We start from the raw sequence: 13,886 nt of genomic DNA, 5'->3' as shown, positions 1-13,886 counted from the left end.
TAAAAACTTGGTCAACATGTATAACTAGCATAACGTTGAATAAGTAAATATTATATCAGAAAAAACATTCACCCATTATCTCTTCAAAACATAATTTCAATAGCACATACTTTTACAAAATAAAGAAACTTTGCTCAGTGCAGTTAAATTGTTCATTATGTGACAATGTGATATGAGATCAACAAATACTGGTATTAATAATATCTGAAGCCTTTTGGTCTTTTGTTTTTTTTTGATGTTTGGCATGTTTTAAACAGTACCTGTGGTAACAACACATCATCATCTATCCTTTATCAAAAATAATCTGAAGTAGCTCAAGCGCTCCAGAGAGCCAGGAGTGCTGGCAGAAGGCACCGGCCGCTCATGTGGAGGGAGGGAAGGTTACTTGCAGTAGAGTCAGTCAGGCAGTTCCACTAACGGGTCATGGATACTGAGACAAAAACTTAGGAGTGACACATAAACAAAGGCGTCAATAAAACAGAAATGACCTAACAACTTGGCGTTTATGGAGAAAGGTGAGGAGTTCAGTGGAGACGTGATGAAGCAGGTGGGGAAGAGCCAGGAAACCCCAGAGCTGATTAGTGTGGAGAGTCCAGGGCATCTGAACCTGAAAAATGGGACGTGACCAATGAGACTTTGACACCAGAGCGGTTCTATTTCATAATAAGGTCTTCATCAACCACATTTTTTAACTCCACCTCCTTCGCCATCTTACCATCTAACCTCACAACAACTCCCTGTTTATACAACAGTTAACCTGAGGCAACTGGAGCTCAGCTTATCTTATTTTCCAATGGTGCGAATACATGACCTATATATCCAATGCTACGGCTAATATGTTACATGATGACTTCAGATGAAAGCATATAAACAAAAAGTACAGGCCTAGTTTTTTAACATCCCTGAAATGAGTTTTTGTTAAACCTAAACAGTGAAAACTCGATTCTTCAGTTCACCACTCTTTATGTTGTTAACTTTGAGAAATCCAATGTTAACAACAGAACGTAAAACAAAACATGACAGAAAAGTGATTAGATAAGTTCCTCACCAAAACTAGAACATAAAGCAACAGTAGTTCTCACGATGCTGCTTATACTGAAACAACTGGACTCGCACTTGGGATCAGGATACTCAGGAATTAGCTCTAATGATTTTAGAGTGGAAATGTTCCCATCTCTTTCCTCCTGCGACCTCTTCTGGGACATCCTGATCTTTACCAATCATGCCTACTGCACAGTTTATTAGAAGATAAGCTTAACTGTTGCAAACGACACGTGAATAGTAGGATCTGATCTAAAGACAACATGTGGATGCCTCACATGATGGCTGGCTGAAAGAAGTACAGAAACAATGAGATCAACCAAACTGAAAAATGTCTTTAATAAGTCTCTCAACATCTAAACGTTTCATTATTTGCTTCTGGTGTCCTGGTGCTTTTAGTGGTTAAGGGGGGACTTAAGTTGAAAGCAACTTGTAATCAAATTACAACTTATTTATTTATTTATTTTCAAAGAAAAAGAAAAAGAAAAAAAGCCACTGGCATGCCTGCCTTTGTTTATATGACACAAATTCAGTTCCACAACCACTTCTGTCTGAAGGAAACACAGTTTACAAAAAGTACTTTGAATTGCAACTCATTTCAATACATAAGGTCCTGCACACACATGTAAAATCAAACTATGTGGCAAAAAAAAATAAAAACTCAAACTTGAAATAACTTTCCAACAAAAAGTCTAGAGAAACAGGAATGACTCATCAGTGCCACCATTTTTTTTTAAATAAAAGAGTGTGCTTGAGCCAGATGAAGCCTTATTCCTAGATGTTAACATAAAGCCCCAGTGTTAAAGTTCGTCCGTGGTAAATTTCTCAGAATAGCTTTCCCTCACTTTGACTTCCTCGTGATACGATATAGCAAACAGTTCCAGGACAAACAAACAAGAAGGGATGGCATTTTATCTGACTGTGTAGATGTGTGGAGATATACCTGATGTTAACATTATGTGATGTAACCAGAATGAGACGGCTGACTAGAAAAAAAAACATGCAGAGAATCTATTTCTGCTCTTCAAGCCGGCATGTTTATGCACTGTGTCCTCAGCCTGACCCCTCAGCAGTCCCTTTGGAGCCAAAGTAAAGGAAACATATAGAAATTTCCTGGAAGTCCTCTCTGTATGTCATGGGGATGGGGGTGGGGGGGTGGGGGGGCTGCAGGAGGCTCGTCCAGTCCTGCATACAGGAAGTAAAAGTATGCTTTCATTTGCATTACTAAGAGCCAACATGAAATGTCAAGTGGCACACATAGGTCCACTCAAACAAATACTTGGAAATGCTGATAGCACATACCTACTTTACACGTTTGTAAGTTTATTGTTTTCCCAGCCTTTGTGTGGTGCGTGGACATTATGCAGGCATAAATGGGTGATAAAGTGTGGCAAAGACATGAATGAAAGAAAATGAAAGAAAAAGAAAGAAGACCAGAACGCAGTTAGAGTTGTGATTGGCAATATTAGGACGCAAATATGACCAATAATGTATAAATGACCACATTCTTTAGCTAATACCAACACAACTTTCATATGAATACAGTGACACCACATTTCTCATCTGATTTTCACCCTCAGTATTGTTTTCTTATTCAAATTATTGTATCATAATTTAAAAAAAAGAAGAAACATTGGGAATATTCAGCAGACTAATGGATATGCATTCAAAGTAAACCGTCTCTGATATCAGGGCCGTATATGCGTTCACATGTTATACCATGAGTCCTTCTCCTGTGAGTTAGCTTTATGGTCAGTTTACAGGCAGAGCTAAGCTGGACACAATGTTGACTGATTGTTGAACTGTTTGCTCAAAGAGCTGTTTGCTTATGTCTGAGCCAACATGAGAGAGAGAGGAGAGGGAGACAAGGTACGTGCTGCGGAGCCATGCTTCGTGGCCAGGGCAGTCCATTGAGGTGGGAGGTGAGGGATGTGAGGGGAGTGCGGGGGCAGGGGAGTCCAGTCAAAGTGACTCCTTGGTTGGAATTGGATATGGTTATTGGAGTTGGGATTATAAAAGACGTGTGGTGATGTTAATCTCGGGGATGATCCTGAATGTTCTTTACATGTGCCAGACTAAAAAATCACCTCCAGCCCAACAAGAGCAGCCAGAGGTGATAAAATGACTGAAGGGTCAGCTGTGTGGTATAACATGAAAATCAGTCCATATACATCGTATGTGTGTTTGTATTTGTGCGTAGGTCTTTGTGTGTTTTTGTGTGGGTGTGTATGTTTTTGCTTTCTCATCCAGGTTTTTGGCCAACAGCCAGCAAGGTCTACTCCTCTGGCGCGACACAAGACAGGAAGCTGACATAAAAGAATGGGGGGACTGACTGCGACGGACACAGGAGCCGAGGCAGGAGCCAAGACAGCAGACGGTGACAAGGTCGGAAGTTATTGTTTCAGCGTACAGGCATCCACAGTGACTAGAGTCTTATCACTTTATTGACCTTACTTTGGTCCTGCAGTGATGACCACAAGTAAGAGAGCATTCCAGGACAGCAACCCTATCAGGGAGTTTCTCCCTGCACAAACGCTGTCAATTAACCAGAGGTAGGTATTACATTAAACCCGCCTCTGCCCAAATACTCCCACTTGCTCTTTTAGACACTGAAGTGGCAGTCACGTGCTATCAAGTAGCAGTCAAGTGCTTCAGAGCAACAATGATAGCCATGATAGCTGCAACTGGAGACTACACTTTGCACTGTAAAATGTGACAAGTTGAGCTTATTTAAAAGAATACAGGCAACAGATTGCACTAAAAAAGGTAAGAAAATGTAACTAATAGTCTCAATTTTACTTTACTTGATATCTTGATTGAGGCGAGGCAACTAAAATGACTTAATCTAAACTACTTTAGTAACCCTGAGTGAGGAGGGAACATGGTGGACATAAGACCCTGCTGTGCACTGAGATAATGTTTGAAATGAGATTAACAGCACCAACATAGGTTATTTTGAAATACTACTTCGTAGCTTCCCCATTGGGTCGAGCAGGTACAGATTGATTGAGAGCATGTCTAGGTCTCTATGACAACACCATGCCGGCTGACGAAAAGAATTTCTGTGACTAATTTTGTTGTGATGGTGGACACTGGAGCCTAACTGTCAGACAGAAAAAGGACAGAAGAGCAGAATAGAGCACGAGCTAAAAGGTAAACCACAAACTAATTTGTTAGTGCTAACGTTGATTCCAACCCACAGTCAGCAGTTATTCTGCAGTGGTCTGTTCAAACTTCTATCAATAAAATGAAGAGTGAGGTTACGTTAGCTCTGATTGGTAGATATCTGGCAGGACATGTGTCTTCCATGCAACATCTTATAGTCATATCAAATCTCCAGTTAACTTTAAATGATCGCCACTTGAGCAGTATTTTAAGCACAGGTAGCTGATTTTGATAATACCCCTTTACCAATAGTGCCTTGACCAAAGAAAACATACCTAACAGTTTAGTGAAGTCCCTAATCTACAGGTATAACACTTGAAACTGTAGTAAGTTGCAGGAAAATGATTTAACTGTTTTTATCATGCTAATGAAAAAAGTCTGTCACAGCTTAAGTGTCATACTGAACTATACTGATGCTAAAGCAGTACTTTGTAGCAGCTATTGTTGCTAGGTGGCGCCCCACTGTGGCTGCCTCTTCTTTGTCCGTTTCTTGTTATTTTTTCGTCTCTTTTTCGTCATTTTTGCATTATGAGTATATCATTACTTTGTATGGTTCATATGTATGTCGTGGACACCAAACTGGCTTTGTCTTCATTGATATTTTTGTATTTGTGCTGGTTTTTAGGTGTGCGCTAAGAAGTGACGACATCGACCTGTCTTTCCATCCATCGTCATTGGGAACGTATGATCTATCTCCAATAAGATGGAGGAGCTAGCTGTGCTAACCCAGCAACAGAGGGAATACCAGAGGGCAGAGTAGCATCATGCTATTCACAGACATGGCTAACGGAGCTAACATCAGACACCAACGCCGCATTGGAAGAGCTTCACCTGCTGTGAGCAGACAGGATCCAGGAGACAGAGACTGAACAGACTGCTGAAGAAGCTCAGTCCTGGACCCTGTGGAGGTGGAGACTGACTGAACTGGACAATGATAGACAAGCTGTCAGCATCTATTTTCTTGTGGACCTTTTTGCACTTTCTATACACTTTCTTACTTTTGTTTCCTTGATTGCTGCTGTGACTTCTCCTGAATTCCCCCTCAGGGCAAATAAAGTATTTTCTATTCTATTCTATTCTATTCTATTCTATTCTATTCTATTCTATTCTATTCTATTCTATTCTATTTTAATAATATTACACTATTAATCTAGTAAAATACTTTTTCTCTACCCTGGTAATCCAGATTTGAGTGGTACTCTACACAGTTAAATATTTGTCCACTACAGCCGTAGGTGTTTGACTATTTCCCTCAGAGGCTAAAGTGTCTTCATGCAAAAGATGAAAAGGTGGAGGGTGTTGTGATTGAATTGGATCATCTTTGGTTGGTTAAGTGCAATTAAAAAAGTGTGCAACTTCTATCTGTCTTATGCCTAAAATACACCAGATACATCTCCGTTCTGTTGCATGTTGCTCATGAACTCATACCAGCTGGATGCTCAGTCCAACAAGCTGAAGTCACAGACCGAGGAGTTCCTGCTCTTCCCACTCCATTGATTGATTGACAATTGATCCATTGACAAGTCTGTCTTCGTTCATGTTGCGCTGTAAAAGCTAGAACCTGTCAACTTCTGGTCTGGCTCTGCTCATTTTGTCTGTTTGTCGTTGTAGTCAAGATAAATACAAACTGATTTTGACACAGTTTGTTTTATGTTGAAAGTCACTGGGTGTTTTCAGGTAGTTTCCAGTCTCCAACTTCCTGTTCCACTTGTTCCTCCCAACACTGAGCTTAGTGTTGAAAAATTAGAGTTCTGAGAATTTTTTAATAGGGTGCATTGATACCAAAAACAGTGCTTTGGTGGGAGTCTGCTGAAGATTGCTGGAATGCAGATCTGGCTACATTAACAGCAGTGGACAGTTGAGCTTCTGTTGTAATTCTCCAGCTGATTTCATAACAAAAGGCACCAAGCTGACGAGCATCTCCTGTAACTAATACACTTACCTAAGACACATATACCACTTGCTATAGCCAAGTGCTACAGTGTCAAAGAGAGATGTGAAAATATGAAGAGGATTTTTTAGTTCGGTTGTGTTGTTGAGGTTTTTTTTTTTTCTTTTTTCCAATTTTTTCAATTTTTGCATTTTTTTATTTGACAAAGTCCAGCATGTTGGAAATAGAACACTGAAGAAAATTTAATTAGACAAACTAAGTTAAACCTGAAAATATAAATTTTGTGGGACAAAAACAAACAAAAGAATTAACAACTCTGGCCACCAGCTCATAGAGTAATATAAAATCAATCAATCAATCAATCAATCAGTCTTTATTTGTATTGCGCCAAGTCAGGACAAACGTTATCTTAAGACACTTTCCAAAAACATTAACAGGTCAAGACCAGTTAATGTTAATAAAATTTTATTAGCAGAAACCCAACATCATGACAAGATAAGGAGTCTTTTCTCATCTTAACTCACCATGAGTACAGAACTTTGCAGCATTTAACAAAAAGTGCTTCAAAAATGATTTAACAAGAGTAACCACTTAGGATTGAGGTACACTGTAACAAATTTCTGGAAAATTATGGGGAAATTTCGACAGTAAAATCTTGCTCTGTTTAAATACAGCACTGTGAAAAATTTCCTGTAAAATAACTGTAAAATGCTGCCACCCTCCTGCAAATAGTTTACAGTTATTTTACAGCAAAGTATTTTTTTGTTGTTATTGTGTTTTGTAACCATGGATGAGGAGGGAATATAAAACGCTGCTATATATGGATATGTATCGTTACAGCTGCCTGTGCTTCACATGGCAAAGACTGGCTTTCTGTACTCCACATGGCAGGGACCGGCTGTCTGTGATTCACATGGCACGGACCAGCTGTCTGTGCTCCACGTGGCATGGACTATGTACCCAATGATTTTTACAGTGTGCTAGCCATTTTAAAATGTAGAAAAAGATAAACTAAGTTTTGCTCTTTTAAACAGTTAACTTCGACTTACAACAACTGGGACAGTAGTTAAAAACACAGACAGCCTGTGCTTTCCACTCAACATTTTTATGTACAGCCCCATATACATAGACACTGTTCCTTCCTCACTCATGGTTACAAACAACGAAAACGACTCAAATAACAGTTAAATACTTTCAGAAGGACATCTTACAGTGATTTCACATTTGTTATACATCATTAAATATAGTAATATATTAGTACTATACCACAAAAATAAATTACAGTACGTGCACTGTAAAATAACCAGAAAATATTTCTTCTGCTAATATTTTATTGTTAGTTTACAGTGAATTCTTTTACAATGTAGGTGACATGAACGCAGGGTGGACAGATGTTCTAACTTAAGGATTATTGCAATTGTCCAATAAAAATCAAGTGAGTGGTCATTTGTGCCAAGCAAGTTCTACAAGCTCTCTCAAATTTTCTCTGTGTATTGGATTTATGCAAACACACTGCAGCTAAACTCACTAGTAATCATTGGCACATTTTATAGTTTCAGAAAAAAAAACCCTCTGTGTTAGCTTTACTCTCTGGGAGAATCAAATAGAACAGGAACACAAAACAGAACATGTTAAACCCATAGCAAGTCAAACAAAATGAGCTCTAGAGCTATTGACCTCTATTCTATCATTAACTACCATTTCTATTCTCTCCAGAATCCCAGACTGAAAGTCTGAGAGGTCAGGAAAGATGGAGATCAACCTCTCAGTAATGGGGTGAAGTAAGACACCATCCAAAAGTCTTTCAATGTGTTTATGGCTCAGAGGCAATTTGACAAGGACAGAAATAAACCATCATCAGCTGATTTCTTGGTTTGCTATTTTTGCTACACACTTTTTTTTTTCACATCTTACAGAGTGGAATCTATAATTAAAAAGACTTAGAGCAGGGTTAAAATTTTTAGGCTGTTTGGGGTTTGGCATCATCAGTGACTGTGTAACTTGTGTCAAGTGTGCAAAGTTTCAAAGGCAAAAGTTTGGAAGCTGGAGACCCAGTTTTATGACCCCCAAATCAGCATGTTGATTTTACCGCTCACTCTCTGGTAGTTTGCCCATTCGGCTTATCAACACATTCAAATGCAACAAACAAAAAAATTACTGTCAACATGAGCCAGGAATGGGCATGTATCACTTCCACACTGACGTGAGGATGTTTGGGTGTTCCTGGTTACCAGAAAACATTAGAAAGCGACAGTAGATGGTGTTATCATGTGTTGATGTTCATGTTTTTGTTGGACATACCATGTAAACAGTCGTACTGCTGTGTGGAAAAAAGGATGTGAATCCTTGGATTCAATGATTGGGTGACCTTCTTTTAGTAGCACCACCCTCACCTGAACATTTCCTGTAGTTACAGATCAGACCTCAGGGGTCAGGTCAGGGGGGATTTTGGACCAATCCTCATAACAAAACTTTTTGAATTCAGAAATATTACCAGGATGTCTGGTGTGAGGTCACACGGCAACATTTCAAGGTCAGGACTCCAATGACATCAGTCTGTCCAGGCCCTGAGGCAGCAAAGCAGGCCCAGACCATGGTACCACTCCACCATTCCTCACAGAAGGGATGAGAGGTTGATGGTGGTGTTCCATGCCTTTTTCTTCACCACTCATGGTATTGTATTTCTTCCAGTTAGCTCAAGTTATTTTTTTTATTTTTTTTTTTCCTTTTTCGAAGGCAGCAGTGGCTTCCTCCATGGTGTTCTTATTCAATCAAAATGATGATTTTAATGTTAAGTATTAAAAAAATAAAATCTGGCATTGAAAAAAGTCTACTGAAACTGAAAAAAAAAACAGATTGGCATTGAAAATGTGTGATTAAAAAATATATATATATATATTCGCATAAAAACAGGAAATGCTTCGGTTAAAAACACGGACATACAATGTTATATTATTTCCTTTTTATAAATTACATATATTGTATTGCATTCTTATGTAATTTTGAATGAAAATTATTTTATGATATTTGATGTCAATGTTTTATCAATAACAGTTTACAATTTTGATGACGTTTTTCTTTTTTGATCACAGTTTCTTTCACTTACTGTCTTTTTTTAGTTAATTTTCAGCTGGACCCACTGGACTTAGGGGGCTACAAAACTACAAATAAATCTGTTTCCTTCTGCTGTTGTCTGCTGTCTGTCTGCTGTCAATAAGTGGGATGGATACAAGTTAGTTTAAAATGATTTAATATTCCTCCTCCTGCACAGTTTGTTTCAGAGGTTCTTGTTTCTGCTGCTAACGTGACAGAGCTGAAGATTGATGCTGCTAAATATTTTAAACTATGGGTTTATGAGGTCTTGTCAGCATTAACATTGGCCTCAAACTCCTAGGCCCTGTTCTACGAAGCAGGATTATTGCCTAGCTAGATAGCTTTGAGGATAGGTTCAGGATTCCCTGTTCTACGACACAGGATCACTCCTCAGCGAGGCGAGTCTCCATGGCAACATACGCTGAACGGCTAACCTGCTCCGGGGCAGGTTAGGTTCCAGATTGAACTCACAGACTATAAAAACCCCACCCACTGACCAATGAGCCCTCACGAAAAAATGGCTTGTCTGTTCTTAGAGGATCCCGTGGACATCGGAACTCGCATTGTCCGAGGAGCACTCCGGCGCGCGAGAGTTTTCAGGGACCGCACCGAACCACTCTCTTTTTGGGATGACCACCTTTATGAAAGGTACCGGTTTTCCAGGGAGGGGTTGGTAGTGCATGACACTTTCTACAGGTAGTTGAAGGGAATGAAGAACTCTCATTGCCGTAATAAGATCTTCAATGCCAACACTTCTGTTCCATGACAATATTTTATTGCCCGTCTGAGAATTGTGACAGGGGTTCATGTAGGGCTCATGTGGGCTAAATATCACAAAAAATGTAAACACGATAGGAATAAACAAATGAATAAATTCATCTAAGAAATAAATTAGGTATGTTGCATGTTACAGTAAAAGTGCATGGTGAACAGTGCTATTTCAGGATGATATTGGCACAACAGATTTTTTTTGCACTACACTTACGCATTTAGACTCAGCAATTTTCTGCAAGCCCTCTTTTCGTGCTTTAACAGCGGCGATGGTGTTGCTTTTAACGTTATTACATGTTTCACCTCGTCATACTTCCTCATGATCACCTCCTGCTCCTCCTGTGTGAAGTATGCACTCCTTCTCTCTCCGGCCTGCTCTGACACTCCAGACTGCTCCATGTTCACAATTGGTCAGATGCAGCGGGCTCTGCCTTATATGCGTGCACGCGCTCATTGCCGAGCTGGATCCACTTATGAGGTTGATAACCAGCGTCGTAAAACCGTGAAGTGAGACCGCCGGCTACCGCGCTCAGTTCAGCGAGGTAGCTCCAAGGCTATCTCACTAGACTGAACTTGCTTCATAGAACAGGGCCCTGGAGTGATAAAAGAAATCGCAGAGCTGGACTCTTTGGTAGTCCCCATTAGCCACAGATTAGCTAAATAACACCTGTAAGCTCACACTGGCTAGCTTCTTTCAAGCTAGCCAGTGGGCTACAAACACGTCATTGTCATTTTAAAACTAACTGTAGTCCAATCTGATAAACTGTCGATGTTTCATGCTGAGGGGTCTTAAAGTCCGGAGGAGTCCAACTGATTGCTGCAGTAATCAGCAATAATATGCAAATAATATACAAATAGCACCCTCCTAGTCTTTCCCCTCAAACCTTCCCTTCCACACCAAAAGAGTGACAGAAAGTTGAAACTGAAAAAAATGACAGTAATCTGAAAAAAAAAGTGTTAAAAAAATGACAGCAAATTATAAATCACTGATAAGACTGTGACATCAAATAGATATCACCTGATTTAATTCAAAAACATCAGAATGAAAAAAAAACAAAGTTTTGATGCCTTTCTTGTTTACTATTACACATATTTTGATGCCAGATTTAATTTTTGATACCAAACATTAAAGTCTTTGTTCTGGCTCCATGTGTCCTCAACCTGGCGCAGCCTGCGCAGTGTTGGTTTCGTGCGGAGCACCACCATGCACTGCCAATTTGACAATTTGGTAGACCGTCTGCGCAGAGATTGGTGTGACCCTGGCCGGGGGAGTTGACGGCGCACCAGGGGGAGGTGTCGGCAGATTCATATTGGCGCAGTGACAATTTTGTGCCACAAAAAGTATAGAAAGTGCGCTGAAAGCTCGCCAGCTCTAACCTGGTCTACTCTCGGCACAAAGCAGAGTGCACCCTGCGCAGCTGTAATTTGGTGACAGGTGCACGTGTGAGCACAAGTCAACAAAGCCTCAGAGGCAGGTTTCCAGAGTGTCAGGCACATTTTAATGCAATAAACAATCACAGCAATCACTATTTAATGTAACCGTCTGAACCAGCATATACATTTATATCTATATTAACTGTCCCGTCACATCTGATGTCAGATTAAAGCTGTTTGTCATAATGGAAAGTTAACCTGACGGCAGCTGGAAGTTTGATGCACATCTTACAATTAAACAATAAACAGCCTTAACATCTGATACTGAGTATATATCTGGTTCTCTCATTTCATTTAATACAAAGAAAAGAGGGAGAGAAAAGACGAAGAAAAAAGAGACAAAATAAATGTATGTCACTCAGGATTTATCCATGATTTCCCATATTTCTCTGTTTTAGTCTTTATTTTTAACGTGATCTAAAAAGATGGAGAACATTGTTGTAAGGAGGATGAGGTGGAGACACTGGGAGAGTATACAGTATATCACCAAAGGTTCTGCTATTTGGTGATGACAAACCAGGAGTGCAGGTGGATCAAAAGTATTCTGAATGGATAAGCCAGCTGTGTAACTGTCTCTTCATTTTGTACTCCTATTAATGACAAAGGAACAGATTAAATCTGTCCCGGGAGCTGGCCCACACGGTGACGCGCTTCGTGTCCTCTGATGCGCCCCGCTGTCCATTCTCCTGCTGCAGGGACAGCAGCTCTGACCGTCTCCAATACTGGGTCTTTCCAGCACACTTTCCGCGGTGATCAGTCAGACCAGTCAGATGCTGCGCCTCGGCCGCAGCGCATTTAAAGGCGAGGAGAGGCGCTCATTTGATTGGTGAAAACAGCGCTCGGCTGTGTTAAACCCACTCACAGCTTTTCTCGTCCCTCTCTGCCATTTGCATGGAGGGAGGCATGGATGCGCACCTCTGCGCTCCTCTGCGCTCCTCTGCGCTCCTCTGCGCTCCTCTGCGCTCCTCTTGGCACTGCAGGAAACTTGCAAAGTGCGCCGGTCACGCCCTGTCCGCGCGGCGAAGGCCGGCGCAGGGCAGGTGCGCCTGGGCTTGCGCCTGGTCTACAAAATTAGAGCCCCTAGTGTTTTACTTATGGTAGATTAGTCAACAGAGATGTTAGCATGTGCCACAGATTTGTGCAAGTCTTTAGCTAACCCTCTAGGATTTCTCCTCACCTTAATGAGCATTCTGCACTGTGCTCCTGCTGTAATCTGTACAGGATGGCCACTGCTGAGGAGAGTAGCACAGAACTGAACTTTCTCCATTAATAGAAAGTTTTCTTACTTTTAAACATCAAGGCTTTTAGAAATACCTTTTCAGGTTTATGCAAGTAAACAATTCTTAGTTGTATGTCTTCTGAGAGCTCTTTAGTGAAATGCATAGTTGCACTATGTGCAGCAAGCACTATTTTATACTCATATGGGTGTTTGTTGCTTTAACCAACACCCAGAATCGCTCCCATTGATTGGCTTCCAGGTTGGCTGACCATTATGACATCCACACTACCTCCATATAAGAGCCACCAAAAAAAACCCCCAAAACATGCATCCCTCCAGTACCACAGCCATGTCCCTATCAACTGTGCTGTTGTCTCCGCTGCTGCCACTGCAGCGATTTTAGTCATCCTAACTTTTTTGATCCTGTGTCCAGTTTCTGAAGGTGGCAGACTGTTCCTGTTTATTTTCCTGTAGCTTCATTTGATTTTTTCTGCAGCAGATGGTACTGTAATTAAAGACAAAGGCGTTACACATTTCTAATTCAGAGCTGATGCTGAGCCACATTAAGCTACAGGAAAATTAATCGCTACAGGAAAACACGTCCCCATTTTAGAATGGAAACTGGAAATTGAAACAAACAAAATACACCGCCTGGCTGACAAAAAGTCACCACCTGGATTTAATTAAGCAAATTAGTACGAGCCTCCTATTGGATAATTACTGCATGGGTGCAATGAGTGGCTTCTCATTTCTTCAGCAACCATGTGGAAAGACACATCCTGTGGTTGTGGAAAAGATGTTCCTCTGTTTAAGAAGGGTCAAATCATTGGCATGTATCAAGCAGAGAAAACATCTAAGAAGCTTGCAGAAACTACTAAAACTTGGTTAATAACTGTTCAACGCATCATTAAAAATTAGAAGGAGAGTGGGGACCCATTATTTTCCAGGAAGTAATGTGGCCTGAAAAAATCCTGATTGATCGTGATCAGTATCACTAAAATGTCTGGTGAAATCAAATGGAAGAAAAACAACAGTAGAGCTCAGGGTTAAGTTAAATAGAGAAAGTGAGAGCATTTCCAAATGCACAATGAGAAGGGTACTCAAGGGATTGGGACTGAACAGCTGTGTAGCCTTAAGAAAACCGCTCATCAGTGAGGCTAACAGAAAAAAGACTTCAGTTTGCTAGGGAGCATAAAGATTGGACTCTGGAGCAATGGAAGAAGGTCATGTGGTCTGATGAGTCCAGATTGACCCTGTTTCAAAGTGATGGGT

The 13,886-nt window shown here is 40.6% G+C and overlaps 1 long non-coding RNA gene across 1 annotated transcript; it reads left to right on the top strand.

The window, feature by feature from the left end:
- Positions 1-3,010: 3,010 nt before the first annotated feature.
- On the top strand, positions 3,011-5,205 carry LOC141784156 (uncharacterized). The gene is made up of 3 exons (XR_012597425.1): positions 3,011-3,426; positions 3,509-3,593; positions 4,832-5,205. It is a non-coding gene; the product is annotated as an uncharacterized LOC141784156 (long non-coding RNA).
- Positions 5,206-13,886: the final 8,681 nt, after the last annotated feature.

Source organism: Halichoeres trimaculatus, unplaced genomic scaffold (genome assembly GCF_033239565.1).
Source record: "Halichoeres trimaculatus isolate MK-OKI-2021-1 unplaced genomic scaffold, fHalTri1.1 fHalTri1_scaffold_22, whole genome shotgun sequence".
In the NCBI taxonomy this organism is placed as follows: domain Eukaryota; kingdom Metazoa; phylum Chordata; class Actinopteri; order Labriformes; family Labridae; genus Halichoeres; species Halichoeres trimaculatus.
The sequence above is the reverse complement of the archived record's forward strand: the minus strand, read 5'-3'. Positions and strand labels throughout refer to the sequence as shown.